This window comes from Neodiprion virginianus, chromosome 1 (genome assembly GCF_021901495.1).
Source record: "Neodiprion virginianus isolate iyNeoVirg1 chromosome 1, iyNeoVirg1.1, whole genome shotgun sequence".
Taxonomy (NCBI): domain Eukaryota; kingdom Metazoa; phylum Arthropoda; class Insecta; order Hymenoptera; family Diprionidae; genus Neodiprion; species Neodiprion virginianus.
Window position 1 is genome coordinate 2,867,269 of NC_060877.1, and position 13,987 is coordinate 2,881,255.

At 43.9% G+C, this 13,987-nt stretch overlaps 1 long non-coding RNA gene across 1 annotated transcript; it reads right to left on the minus strand.

Moving 5' to 3' along the window:
- Positions 1-814: 814 nt before the first annotated feature.
- Positions 815-2,691, minus strand: LOC124307832 (uncharacterized). Its single transcript, XR_006908862.1, has 3 exons — positions 2,525-2,691; positions 1,746-1,986; positions 815-1,454 (listed from the first exon to the last, which is right to left on the minus strand). It is a non-coding gene; the product is annotated as an uncharacterized LOC124307832 (long non-coding RNA).
- Between the last annotated feature and the right edge of the window lie 11,296 nt (positions 2,692-13,987).

A 13,987-nucleotide genomic window follows, 5' to 3' on the forward strand; every position in this document is an offset into this window, starting at 1 on the left:
AATACATTGCGAGTGACGGATCAAGGAAAAACGAATAGTTTTCTCCGTCATTTCTCCACTGCTGGTTCTTTGCCCTTTTCAATGTCTTTTTCACGTTCCTGAGGGTCCAATTTGTCTCGAAAAGGTCACCTCAATCAATTTCAAGACGAACAGTTTTTCGCGCGAGAAAAAAGTAAGTTTAACTGATTTGCATTATTTTGCTCATTTTCGACAGAATTCAAAAAGCGCTGAAACGATCCATTCAGACACCATATCGACGCAATTTTAAAAACGGAAGTGAATTTTAGTAGTTACTGCGAAAAGTGAATCAAAAGTTACAGCGAAGACCGAAGAAACGCTACGGATTTTTTCTTTACTCCAAGAGCTGTCCATCATTCGGTTTGTCAAAATTCTTTTTTTATATCCGTGTGGTCCAGCAAGTATGAAAAGAATTTTTTTAATCGAATATGAGGTAAATTTGGTAGTTTTTTCGCAGCTATTGTCCGGCATAATTTTAGTTATTTCTCCGACTCACCGATAAATCAAGTAGTCAGACAAGGCTCCTGAAACAGATTCAGTCAGAAGAAGTTTTTCGGTTCTAACAATGATGGCAAATGTACCTATTATCAATGGGATTTAACATTCTTTATTTTTTTTTTTCATTAGATTCCATTTTTCATTACATTCCATTTTTCATTTCATTACATACATTATTTTTTTTCATTACTTCAAATGCTAGAATCTTATTTTTGCTGTGCTATGACGAAGCAATATTTCAAGATCAAACAACTGTTCTTATTATTAATTTTGAGTTGTTGGAAAGAATGAAAAGTGCGATGAATGATTTGAAACTTACGGAAGACAATCGAAAATATTTCATTATGTTATTGCTCTAATCTAATGATATGATTTCACCAAAATCTTCCGTTCTTAAGAGTGGAAAATGGCTTTATGAAACCCGCAATTTCTCTGTCGTGTGAAATTGCAGACTTATTCAAATCGCACCGCCTCTGTATCAGAGATATGGTAATTCCAATTATAGTTGTACATCCTCTTGCCTACCATCCAGCGTAAAATTAAGAAAACGTACTGTATATTTTTCTTTGCCTTCCAACAATAAACTACTGAACTTTTAATACGTCAACTTCATTTACTTCCTGTTCACGTACAATCTTTGTCATATTTATTCTAAATTTGTTATATTTATCCTACATTGCCAATCTCATGTCTTTTCAAGGCCTAACTTATCCGTGTTATATTTATTCTGCATTGTAAATCTACTGTTTCCTCAAGGCTCAACTTCTGCTTCTATCTAGACCTGGTGTCGAATTAATCATTTTCTGTTTTGTCCACCGTCATTCGATAATTGCAATTCCACAGCGTTCTTCAGCTGATATTACATAGCCGGATCCAGGGTGCTTAGCCGTTGTAAACAGTTTCCGATGAGATATCATTTTTGGCCACTGAGTCTGCATCTGGAACATATCAATACAAACTCCGTCTCGTTCGTTGTTGCTTGTTTTGAATTTAGCAGTAACGGTATTTCTAATGACGAATTGATTCGTCAAATCATACCTGAGACATGCAAGGTTTGTTATTTGTCTACAATAATCCATGGTATATCTTGAGATTTGTTTTGATAGTCGAATCAATATTATGGTAACCATAAAATGATAGTTTAGATTAAACTGACCCGGATCGTTAACTACGTTCATTGGTTAGGCCTTACAAATTATGCTCAACTTGCAAATTACTTCAATGTTTACCTTCAGCTTATCGGTGTTATTCAGTCCTTCAATCACTGCCGTTTTTGACTCACACGAAGCTCAATGACAGAAGTGAACTGCAATGGATATGCAGTAATAAACATATGTTGCTAAGCGCCCACGTTCCGCATGCTTCGTGTAGTACGTAGGGAAAGCAATTGCGTCCTGTTAGGCTACCCCGGGAATAACGAATGGGAAGAACATACTCGTAGTGACTTGGTGGGTGCTGACCAATGGCCTTCTGCAAAAAAACACCTAAATTAACAATCAAAAAACGAATAGAAAATTATGTTAGCATGCCCAGGCTGCATGGGTATGTACGCATACCTCGGTAACAGCTTTGCCGATATTTATTCCTTACATAACATACGATACTACCGCATTATGTAAATTATCTGTAGAGGCAGAGTAGAGGGTGGGCCAGCGGCAGAGGCGGCAGGGGGTAGCTAGAAGCAGTTTGTGGGAAATAATAACTATAACTCCTCAACGAGCCGGGCATCATTAAACGATAAAAAAAGAGCTCTATCGCAGTGTCTGAATCATGGAGTGAGAATTCGAATCGCTGAGCATGTGGTGGATCATTGGGCGCGTTTCAATCTACTCGATAAGTCGTATATTTTTAGATTAAAATGTGGGCTAATAAATATTAATCCGTAGGAGTCAAATTGTTGCCGCAATGGGCGATTTTTTCTCAAGAACCATCCAGCCGCGTGTTCTGGATTATTGTGAGTAAAATTTTTTGGCAAGAAAAAAGTATTTCTCTGCTCTTTTCCTCTTACCTCTTGCTACGGATGTGATTTTGCTTCATTTAATGGGCCATACTTTTTCAGAAGTACAATTTCGGCAATGCTTGTCACGTACCGATTTCATTTTACCCTGGCTTTTCAGCCTCTCCGTTGGAGGCTTGCAGTTTGTTTGGCTTTAACGGATTTTCTTTGACGAAGGGAACGATACATACCTGAAACGTGAACTCATACTGTTAGCATTGTTCATTTTGCGAACGTGTAACTTGGTTTTATGTGCTAACTCGCAAAGGACAATTTATAATATTTATATCACAATAATATATATCCTGCCGCCGCGCATGCCAGCTGACTTTTAACTACCACCGATAAAGCTGATCATTTTCAAGGAGTAATTTCGTCTCGACTTAACAGCACTCGCCGCTTTATTTCCCTCAATTAAATGACGAATGAACAAAAAATCGACTTCCGCAAAAATGACACTTAAAATTTGCCAACTATACGAATGAATCAAGTTAAAATTGTTTACTCCTTTGTATTCTACGTACGGTAATTTGAAGGACAACGTTCTCGACCGAGTCTGCTTAATCCGAGCTTTTGTACGCACCGAGTTGCGTAGTTTCTGAGAGGGTTGAAGGACCCTCAGACGATGGCGCCACCCTACAATGACGAGCTTATATACCCTGTTTCGCTAAAGAATGGGAGAATGCCAGTCGATTTGCCATTTTAACATTTAAAATTTTTTAAATTTTCGACTCAAGAACAGCTTCACAATCTGTAAATTCTATACGTATATTTATAACTAGAGAAAACTTATCATCATCGCTTGGCTGTAATCGCGAACGGCGTTGTATACAAAAAAATTGAAATAAGAGTTAATCACGCGTTAACGACGAGTCATTGAATTCAATTAGGTATGAATATTTAAACGCAATAAGACGCGTACGCGATATCGACATGCGGCTTTCCATTAGCACACGACTTCCGCGTAAAATACATCTCGACGTAAGCTAAATGGAGTGCCGTGATCGAAGCGCGTTTCACGGCTAGTTGAGTCGCAAAACTTGGATTCTCGGTAGAAGGTAAACTGCGATGGTGAAATAACAAATGGCGAAAACCGTATTCCTACTTTCTAATTAACGGGCGAATGATACTTTCAGGATGGTTCAGTATGAACACACGTGTTCCACTTTATGATAAAAATTAATCCGTAGATGTGAGATAACCAAAGTACTGCATACAGCTAACCGACTAACATGGTTAATAAACAGTCGTTCCATTGATGCCTGCGACTCCAATTCAACTCACTTGTGTCCCGACGGTCTGCGTAGCTTGGGCCACGATTGACATTCCACTCCATACATCGACTGTTTAGTTTGTTCGACAAGGCGGTCTTTCTTCCTCTCGGTTATCGCCGACCCGTGAACGATGAAAGCTACTAGCTGTAGAGAAAAATTATTAGCGTCTTTAGTTTCATGAGATAAAAAGCTGCCGCAAGTGTCGAAGTCATGCATTTTTCTAATCACACTTTTCTTTCTCATAGGTACTCAATAATTATGAAATTCTAAATTTCATGAATGGAATCCTTATTATTTGTGAAACCACCTCTGGTAGCAGATACGGAGGACAGGCGTTACAATTTTTATAGCATAGATTAAGAGTCTTCGTCTTACTTTTATACTTGCTTTGGGTGTTGTGCTCCGTCATGCCGATGAAGCAAACTCCTTTAATGCAGCGTGCAGAATTGCACCCACTTTATACAACGCTGTGATTACGGCATTCCTCTCGTAACGAGCTTTCCTTGTCGGTATGGTGAGTAAATTTTTCTTCCTCTCAGTTCTCGTAAAAACGTCCCTCACAGGCACGCCAAGAATCTGCTAAGCCGAAAACAAAATCATCAGTATATTCTCTCCTTGACGACTACGTGAAACTCTGCGGAGTTATCAACAATTCAAGCTTTCGTTTATTTCGCTAAAATTATAAATATACATTCGTATAACCTACACGCGAACGTAAAGAATGCTTATACCTATATATTCACGGAGGATGATGATCGTCAGTTGCACCGGATTCTCATCCGCTAACACAGTGGGTATTGATTTTGTGGAGAACACCCGGAAACAGTTCGTTTATGCAGATATACATTATGCCTAATTACGCAGCAAATTACTATGCGTGCCAAATTTAACGATATAACTCGAATTCCGAGGCTAATTAAATCGAGTGACAAAGGGTTTTGCCGTGTTTTGTCATCTATGTACTGATCCTCATTCACTGATCCGATAATACCAAATCACACGGCATAACACGTGTGATTCTAATATGTATCTTAACTATGGCAGAAAGTACTTAATCACGTGCTGCTGAAATTGGCGATATCGATTTGTCAAGCAGAAAGATTTCAGTTGAGTAGCGCCAAGACAATTTGTCGAAACGTTTCTGGGGATCTCGTAAAGGTGGCCAGACCACCGGGTAATATGCTTGACCGTTTTATGAGCGCTCCGCGTGTCGTCGGCTGTTGTCAGCTACGTCAGAACACCGTCAACGGGATGGCGAAAATACGGCTAGATGTGGGAACGAGGGGCGCATTGGTGCAGCAGGGAAAAAACGAGACGAGCAGAGCGTACGAGAAAAGAAATGGACAAGTGGGCCAGCGGGCCAGCGCAGTCAAACGTATCCGACAATGTCATCAGTTACATTTACGAGGCCATGAAGGATAAAGTGAGCACCTTGAGGTTGCATCATCGTCACTTTAAATCCCGTTACGCGCTCGTAAAAGACTTTGACGACTTCGTCTTCGTCCCGGTCCTTGCGAGGAGCAGCCGGTTGGCACGAGCGAACGACTGAACGACTGCCAGCCGTAAAGTCAGGAGGGCTGGGGAGGCTCTCGGAATGAGAAGGAAACAACACCCGACCGTCTGTTTCTGACAGGTCCTTCATGCCGCTCTGACGATATTGCCGTAGCTGATAAAAGGGTGCAGCCTTGACTGCCTGTCCTAAGAATCATCCGTCATTCCGGGTTAAGAGAAGTCTTCCAGAGCCGAGAAAATTTGTCTGTTTAAAAATTAGATGCGTGCTGTATTGCAACTGATCGTGTTAATCGTATTTCATCCTTCCGACACTTATTGGAATACCTACCGGTGTAGCGAAAAACGGAGAAGCTGTGATTTTAAAAATTCAATAGAGACTTGTTATTTCATTCGTAAATACGACAAAAGTGCTTTACATTCAGCGAACTCTTTTACAACGGTAACCGGAGACAAATGAAATTGCGCATTATCTTCGAACATGGATGCTAATTATCGAACAGTGAAATAACGAGGCTTATTTCCTTGAGATTGTGACCAAAGATGATCAGCGTATTATCTGGAATGCATGTTCCCCCTTAGCAGGCCGTAGGATCGATCTCACCTTCGCATCCCTCTAAAAACCGCCGGTGGAAGGTCCTCCAGGTCGAATAAGGAGCGACGCAACGAGCTCCGCGGCCGTTCATGAATTGGAAATATCGGCGAGGAACGAACCTAACAACCCATAAAACGAATAAAGCCGCCACATTGAAATATCATTGAATGAGACACGGTAGTCGTTTGGCAGTACCTACATCGCCAGCTCCAATTCTCTCTCTATATACGATTCAGTTGAACGTATAGTCTACGTTTTTACGGTAGCTTCTTGAATTCAGACACGATTTACTACACCTGGTAGACTTTACTGCTTGCATTTTCTTACATTTCTCGTGGTAGATTTTTATTTTTCCTTCTGACTCTTTCGTAATCCGCAATAAACGGGTGTACTGTTCTAGTTAAATTTGGAGAACAATTAACGCGTGTAGAAATGTAGAGACAAGAAATTATGCAAATTTTATTTCACCGACGACTGGCCCAATTGTCGTTTATACAGATGTGAGTATGGGACCGTCAGGTATCCAAGTGGGACTAACCTGATTTATATTTTGAGACGAAACAGTAGCCGACGGGATTGAAGTGAGTCAACAATACCTACGATTCTATGACACTTCATTCCGTAACGGCAGAGTCTGTTATTACGGTGATGAATACTTAACCGTGACGAACATAGAGAGAGCGTATAATCGTTAGACTGCTCGTAAACGAGTGTTATATTTTGTGATGTACAACATGGCGCAGAGCCGGTATATCGTACAGGTATGCCGTATTGTATTTCAGCCTGCACAAGCGGTCGAGAGCCAGGGATATGAATGTAGAAGTACCAAGAGGCAGCGGTAGATCGGTTTGAGTGAAATTTCCCACAGCGTAAAAGCGAACCCTCTCCCTTTCACCGGGGACGTTTGCTCGCGTAAATCTCAAAATCCATCTCAAGTCGAAGGCCATTATGCCTAGATGTAGGAACACTTACACAGGCAGCGATGCGTTATTTCAGGTCCGGGGTAGTTTGGGGGTTGGTTTCTGTGCGGTGCGTTATTAAGGTCAGCCACCTGCCGCTCGATGAAGACCACTTCAAGGATGAACACTATTATACGTCGTAGGGGTTGTCTGGCGAACAAAGAAGAGAATAAGAAATGCGGGGATACCGAGTAGAAGTTTTGAGGAGGCGGAGAACGGCGGAACGCCCGGAGAAAGGACCTTTCTCGGGAAGGAAGAGAAGAGAGAGGAGAGAAGACAGAGCGTCGCGACGCCGGGGTCGCTCAGAATCCGCTCCGGGTCGCTCCGGGTGGGTCCGGGTCGACCGGAGAATAAAGGAAAGCGAGAAAAATGTGTCTAACGTGGTACCGGGCAATTCTTCAGCGGGAGTTGCCGCCTTAATGCCTCGAGGAGAGAGGCGATTGGTTCACGAGGAGAGCTCGCGGGAAAGATGGCCGCCATTTCCCTCCAACCACCCGGGGAACCACCCGCGAACCACCCGGGGGACTCTCCTCGCTCCCCCTCTTCGACCCCCTCGCGAAACCAACTCCCGCGGTTCCCGCCGCGAGAGGGAAACGGGCGAGACTCTTATTCTTATTAACTGTTTAATCTTTCCCGAAGATGTACGACCTCCATTTCACCGGAGCTGTTTATTCTGACTGTTTTCCGCTACGGGAGTTTATCCCAGGGTTCGACCGAGGTACCCAATCCAGGAAGCCAGAGATCCGGTACCTCGAATTCCATGATCCATATCACGCAAAATCCTCCGATCGTGATATCTGTTTCACTTTGGTCACGGAAAGAGGATCGGAAAGATGTCCCGGTCCCACAATGGCACAGAGACGTATTAATTATTCGATCTCGAAAAATGTCATTTTGCGATCACGGACCTCGTGATATTTTGAGAAAAGAGCAGAGGGGAAGATGATTACCCGAGGTGCAATATTTTCGAGGTACGGGTTTTTGCACACGACACAGTTCCTTATTGCAGAACGAGAGCTTGCTGGAACGTAGAGTCGCCGCGGCAAGATAGACCGAGTGAGATTGAAGCCACGCTAAGTCAGGAGGAGCGCGACGCCGGGCCGAGGACCCAGATAGCGGTGAGTTACACCTCTCAATTATTTGATAATGCCGCCGACGCGGCGCTGAGGGGATCTCGTTAAAACTTAAAACAAGCTCTCCCGTAATCTCTTCGGTGTTTATACTGGCTTCGTAAATCTAGTGAATCTTGGGAAGTGGGAAGGTCCCTCGCCCGAGAGTAACAACAGATAGTGGCAATCTCTCGAGAAAGGCAGGAAGAGGTAAGTATCTTTATCACGCGAAATACACCCGGCCTACAATGTATGTATAATGCACGTCGTGCGGACGACCGGCGCCACACGAGCAAAAAATAAAGACACGCAACAACGCAAAAAGCTTCAATCTCACGATTTTATCCTACCTGACGACTTACGCGGGGACTTCAACACTCTCGCTACGTGCTTTACCGGAGACGTAATGACCGGGACGAGAAAGAGTCCTTCCGAGAAATACCAATCTATTATTCAAAGGATTGCAGACTGTCTTCCGTTTGTGGCTTGCCGATGACGCTAACGTCCCTCGTAAGGACGTATTTTCTTATTCCGAAGGTATTTCACTCCGCGCGCAGCGACTCGTTCCTAGTTGGGTACCGAAACTGGCCACAGGAATTCGAGATTGTCGTTTAAATTCTAAGGAAATTCGAACGAACGTGTCGTTTGCTCGGACTTTTAACAATTAAATTAATTTAGCTGGCCAGCTGATCACGGGAGTAGCTCGGTGATGGTTGTACAACCTTGACGAGTGGTTTTAGTGCCCAGGCCAACGCCTACACGCCCTCAGGGTAGGAGCGATCGTTAAGATCTTTGTCTCCAGCTGCGTTAATTCCTCAGACTGCCGCTCTTCGGGGTCCAGGGATCGAAACGTGGGGTTCGTGCGCACAAAGAAAGGCGCGGCAAATACACGCATAGAGAAGAGGCTGCGGATCTAGTTTTAGGAGAGAGAAAAAACGGGGTGGAGAATAGAGAGACAAAGAGGAAGCCCATGAAGTGATGGCCGCGGTCGTCGAGAGGTGAGATTAGTTAGCTCAGCGGATGGGAACATCTAGATTAAGACGCGTTGAGGAGCGGCGCCCTTTTTTCTTCGCCTGATGTACGACCTTCCTTGATTTTGAATCCCGCAGCGTTCACGGCGACTGGTCGGCCGCTACCTATCCCAGGTCATCCTCGGGGATGAAGGAGGGGCCTGGACCCCGTCGGAGCGCAAATCTCGCGCTCGAAATGATGTACGAGAACGCGGACCACCCTTGAAGATCGAGTCGGGTACCAAAAGAAAGGAACTCGAGTCCTGGATGAGCGAGGAACGCGTCGCTTGGTAGACGAAAATCATTCATTTTTATCGTCTCGCTTACCTGCGCGGCAGAGCCGTGACTTACGACAGCTGAGAAAGACGTTGTATTCATCGGATCTCCCTCTTTTAATCCTCGCTTACTGCCCATTATAACCTGTCTAAGTAATTGCGTTCCCGGGGCGAATTTATTGGGGACAGCACCAGGGCCCGGTTGTACACCCCACGAGGGTGACTAGGCTGAAAAATGTATGAAATGAAATAGTGTAATTGCCTTTGCGTACGCTTGTAGATATCTTGAGGACGACATCGAGTCGAGCGGGAACGCGCGCTGCACATGCGGCTCATTTAAATACGGATAATCGTGGAGAGGACGATTTTTATAAGTGCCCGCAAGAATGCATCCTGTAATTATCAACGCCGGTTCGAATCGACGGGCCGTAAAAATTCCGAGTCGACTTGTAGATCATTCGGGCTGGAACAATAACTTATAAGGTACGTATATACATAAGAATCTGCGTTACGCGTATTTTCACCAGCCGAGAAGTACACTTTTCAAATCGTTACCAATACGCATCACTGAGCAAGGAATCCTCCCCCCGAAAGATATATCTTGAACAAAACAAACAATCGATTTTCAGCAACGTCTCCCGTCTAGATTGACGTTGGCGTGGCGCCTAGACTCCCCCCGAACGACGTAATCGCGTCGCGTTATCTTTTATCCCACTTTCTTTTTCTTCTTCTTCTTCTTCTTCTGTTATTATTTACAAGTTTTCTTTCCCCATTCCGTGACGATCAGGGCAGGGAAAAAGCCGAAGGATGAGGGTGACTACCGCAACGGTAGCTGGTTTGGCAAAGAAATGTCCGAAGTCCGCGAGGACCAAAAGGAGGGCGATCACAGGATCGGGGGTCCGGACTGTGGCGAGGGATGGACGCCATTCAATAACTCAAATCCGACTCAATTTACCCCCGTAGAAGAAAGTTTGCGCAGCAGCCGACACGGCTACCGGTTTATTATCCCTCTTGTTTATGGCCGATTATTGTGTCCCACGTTACATGTAGTATAACCCCCTGCCACCAGCAGAAATAGCTGTCGTCTGTATTACACCCTGAGACTCTGTAATCCCATTGAAATCAAGCCCGCTCGACGTCCAAAAAGATTGAGTGCATTTCGTCAACGTCAATCGTATCGGAACGTGCAAACGTCATTTCGGTGATTTTTTTTTCTTCTTTTTTGGAAATCACGGAGCTGGATTGGGATTCCTATGACAATAAACTCGTCGTAGCAAGGCGTGACAGCGATGCGGCTTTACTTGATTTTTTTCAAGTTTTCACGCTAGAATACCGAGTGAGGTCTTGTAATTTATTCGGAGCACGGAGACGGCGACGGCGTACGAAGAAAAAGAGAGAGAACGGCTAATGAAAAGTGAGTGTGATTTTCTTGGAGGCATTACGCGGCTGTACGAAACGGCGGGGCAATGAATTAAGGGAAATCAGAAATTGCTTTAAATAGGACCGTAAAAATAAAGTCCATTTGAAAAGGGGAGCCCCGCGTGCGTCCCGAGTTCTCTCTTCTCGAGGACAGGGAGGCGGGGGGCGAGTTGCGGAGTCGAGGAATGTGTAGCGCGGAAATTGCCAAGAAAACGCGTATTAAAATCGCGGGATTTAGTGGGGAGATAAGCTCGCCGAGTGGTGGGATGCCGAGTGGGTTCGGGGGGTGTGAGGGGCCAGACCGGGAAGGGATGAAAACCTCCGAGCGAGCAGTCGAGGGAAAAGAAAAACTCTCTTTTACTTGCGCGCCGCATTACCGTCGCCGTTCCGCGCCCGTTATCCAAAGCCAACCTCAGTCTCCGGATCGTATAAATTGCCACCCACACTTCCGTCTCGTTTCCACTCCCCGTACCCTGCAACCCTCTTTTCCCCCAACCGGCAGTCCTGCACTTTGCATAACTGCGCTTTAAGGTAAATAGAATATTACGTCAATGTTCAATTATCCGAAAACTCGCTTATACATATACGCCTGCACATAAATTATACATGCGAGCACGATTATATTCCATTGCCGTATTCTCCTTTTTGGCAATGACAACAACGCGTCGTTGAATCCTCCAGATTTTTCCTCGCCAAATTAAACAACTGTACTCATACAATACCTCGGACTAAAATCTAAAAAATATCGAACTAGTGAATTATTAAGGGGGGGAAGGGGTACAGCTTGGACGGTCTAAAATCGTACCTATCTTTACAACTTTTTTATAAATAATATATGTATAATAAAAGAAAATAAGAACACTTGGAACAATTTCAGTTTAAGGGCTTTATTATTTATCGCTCCAAGAATATCTTTGAATTCCAACAGAAATCATTTGCTTCGTTAAAAACACCTTTTCGGGTTCGAGCTGGAGCTAGTCCTGATGTTAAAAAAAATATTTAAAATGTACACGATTATGAACAAAAAATTTCATATTTCAACTACAAAATTGTTAGAAAAACTTTTATAAAAATATGATGGATCGAAATTCAAAAATTTCGCCACGAGCTCGAATCGATAAGCACGTTTTAAAGATCGTGTCAAGAATTGACCGAGGAATCTGCACCACCGGATTGAAAAATGTGGTCGTTCGCTACTTATAAATAAAAAAATTCTAAAATATTCTTCAAACTATAAATAATAAAGCCCTCAATCTCAAATTGCTCCAAGTGTTTTCATTTTCTTAAAAAAAAAAAATCTCAAAAATAGCTATTACTTCAGACTGTCCAATCTGTACCCCATCTTAGTACCTTCGTTACCTCTAACAGTACTTGAATTCGACCCGCCAAAGCGGGACATCCGGTAGTTGTCCATGGTGCGCCTGCAGCCTATGCAACCCTTCTTGCCGCGGAGTGTCTGGCGTAGCATCGGCACGCTCCGATTCTTCCCCTCGATGGCTAAAGCCGGACCCAAAAGTCGTTGCGAGGGTAATAATCCGTTGGCACTCCCTCCCGGCGCATTCGGCGTAGGCTGAGTAGTTATAGACGTAGTCGTTGCACTTTTACGCAACCGTAAAAGCGTCGTAACAATTAATAAGTATCTCGTAAAAGCAATTGCCGTTGACACCTCGTTGAATGACAGGGGCGCGTAGATTAGCCGTCGGTGTTGAGGGTGGTGGGTGAATCCCGCGCGACAGAAACGACGGATTACTATAGGTGTGTTACTTGTGTTGCGGAGGCAAAGGGACCTTCGCGAGACCCGCGGTGATTGCCCATAAATTTTCGTTTATACCTAAGTCGTTACTTTTAATCAGGCAGTTATGTGCTTTGCCGGACGGGTAATGTTCCGGCTTTTCACATTTTGTGGCTTCTGCATTCGCCGCGGCCCGCCGCGCTGTTGCACAATAAATTATCATCACCTTGGTTCACGCTGCGATGAATATCGCGAAATTTTTTACTCTTCCTCTCGTTCATTCTATTTTGCTCTTTCATTTACCTTCTTCATTCGTTTCCACAACGACGCGTTTCCTTCCTCGTCACCTCGTTACGGGTCGCGGTTTTATCCGAGTGTTCGCAATCGCGATTATATTCACGGACATCTTGATTCGAGTGAATTTTATTCATAATAAATGACGCTTGCACCGTGACTCGAATATATATGTAATTGCGTCGCAGGTTTCTGGAGTTCGAAGATTTGATTTCCACGCCCGACGAACGTGCCGGCTAACTAATTTAGTCTCACTACAACTTCGTCATACCGGACCCTGTTCAGGAACAATATAATTGTACCTACCATGCAGCAGCGCAAGTTGTGGGTGTCCATTCGGTAGGTACGTGTAGACCCGCCAGCCATTTCGCGTCCAATGTTTACGAAGAGCAGACTAGATAATATTGCGGACCCAGGTACCCGGCCACGGTTATGTACGTTAATTTGCATCTACGTATACGGCCGTATAGAGGCACACCTTTACCGTCGCGTACACGGGAATGTACCCGCAAAACCGCGGTCGGCTTCGCGTCGTTGCGTTAATTAAGTTAGGTCAGGTATACCTACGTCGGTGCGGGGCGCATTGCTCGTCGGGTATAAATGTCAACGTAAAAAAGACGAAACGAAGTAGGTATTTACTACCTTGAACGGCAAAAGCTGCTGACAAATAAAATGCACTAACGCAAAATGGTCTCACGTCTAACACTGCAATTCTACAACGATTTTCTCTATCTCGTTAGAATTACGAGTGACGATGATAGTTGTACGGGCTTGAATTGCTATATTCTTTATCCTCGCAGCGTTGAACGTTCATCCTTCCTACACTTACCATTCCTACTCTAATGCATTTTTTCATCACCTAATGGCGTTCAATCACGGAAGGTTTAGACAGTATCGATATCTTATGAAAAAAAAATCGTTCATACCCACTGGGTAAAGATCTTGATGATTAAAAATTCACGGTATCTGATGCAGGTAGAATACACGTAGAATAACTCTCTCGCGATATACGTGTGAAATATTCGCATTAAATCTGCTCAACCCTGCTGTTATAATATATGTATTTCTAATGGTCGTAGGTGAACTGCACTTGGGTAGGCTTGTTTTATATTCCAAATGTACACGGCAGTACGTACTTGTTAATTATGCATTCCTCCATGAGATATCTTGCTGCTAATTTATGCAACGTCTGCTGGTATAACGTTCCCTCCGTGTAACAACTCGGCCTACATTATTCAAAGGCTTGAATAAGAAGGAGAATGAGAAAAGGAGAAAGATAAGTTTGAAAGTAATTAACCA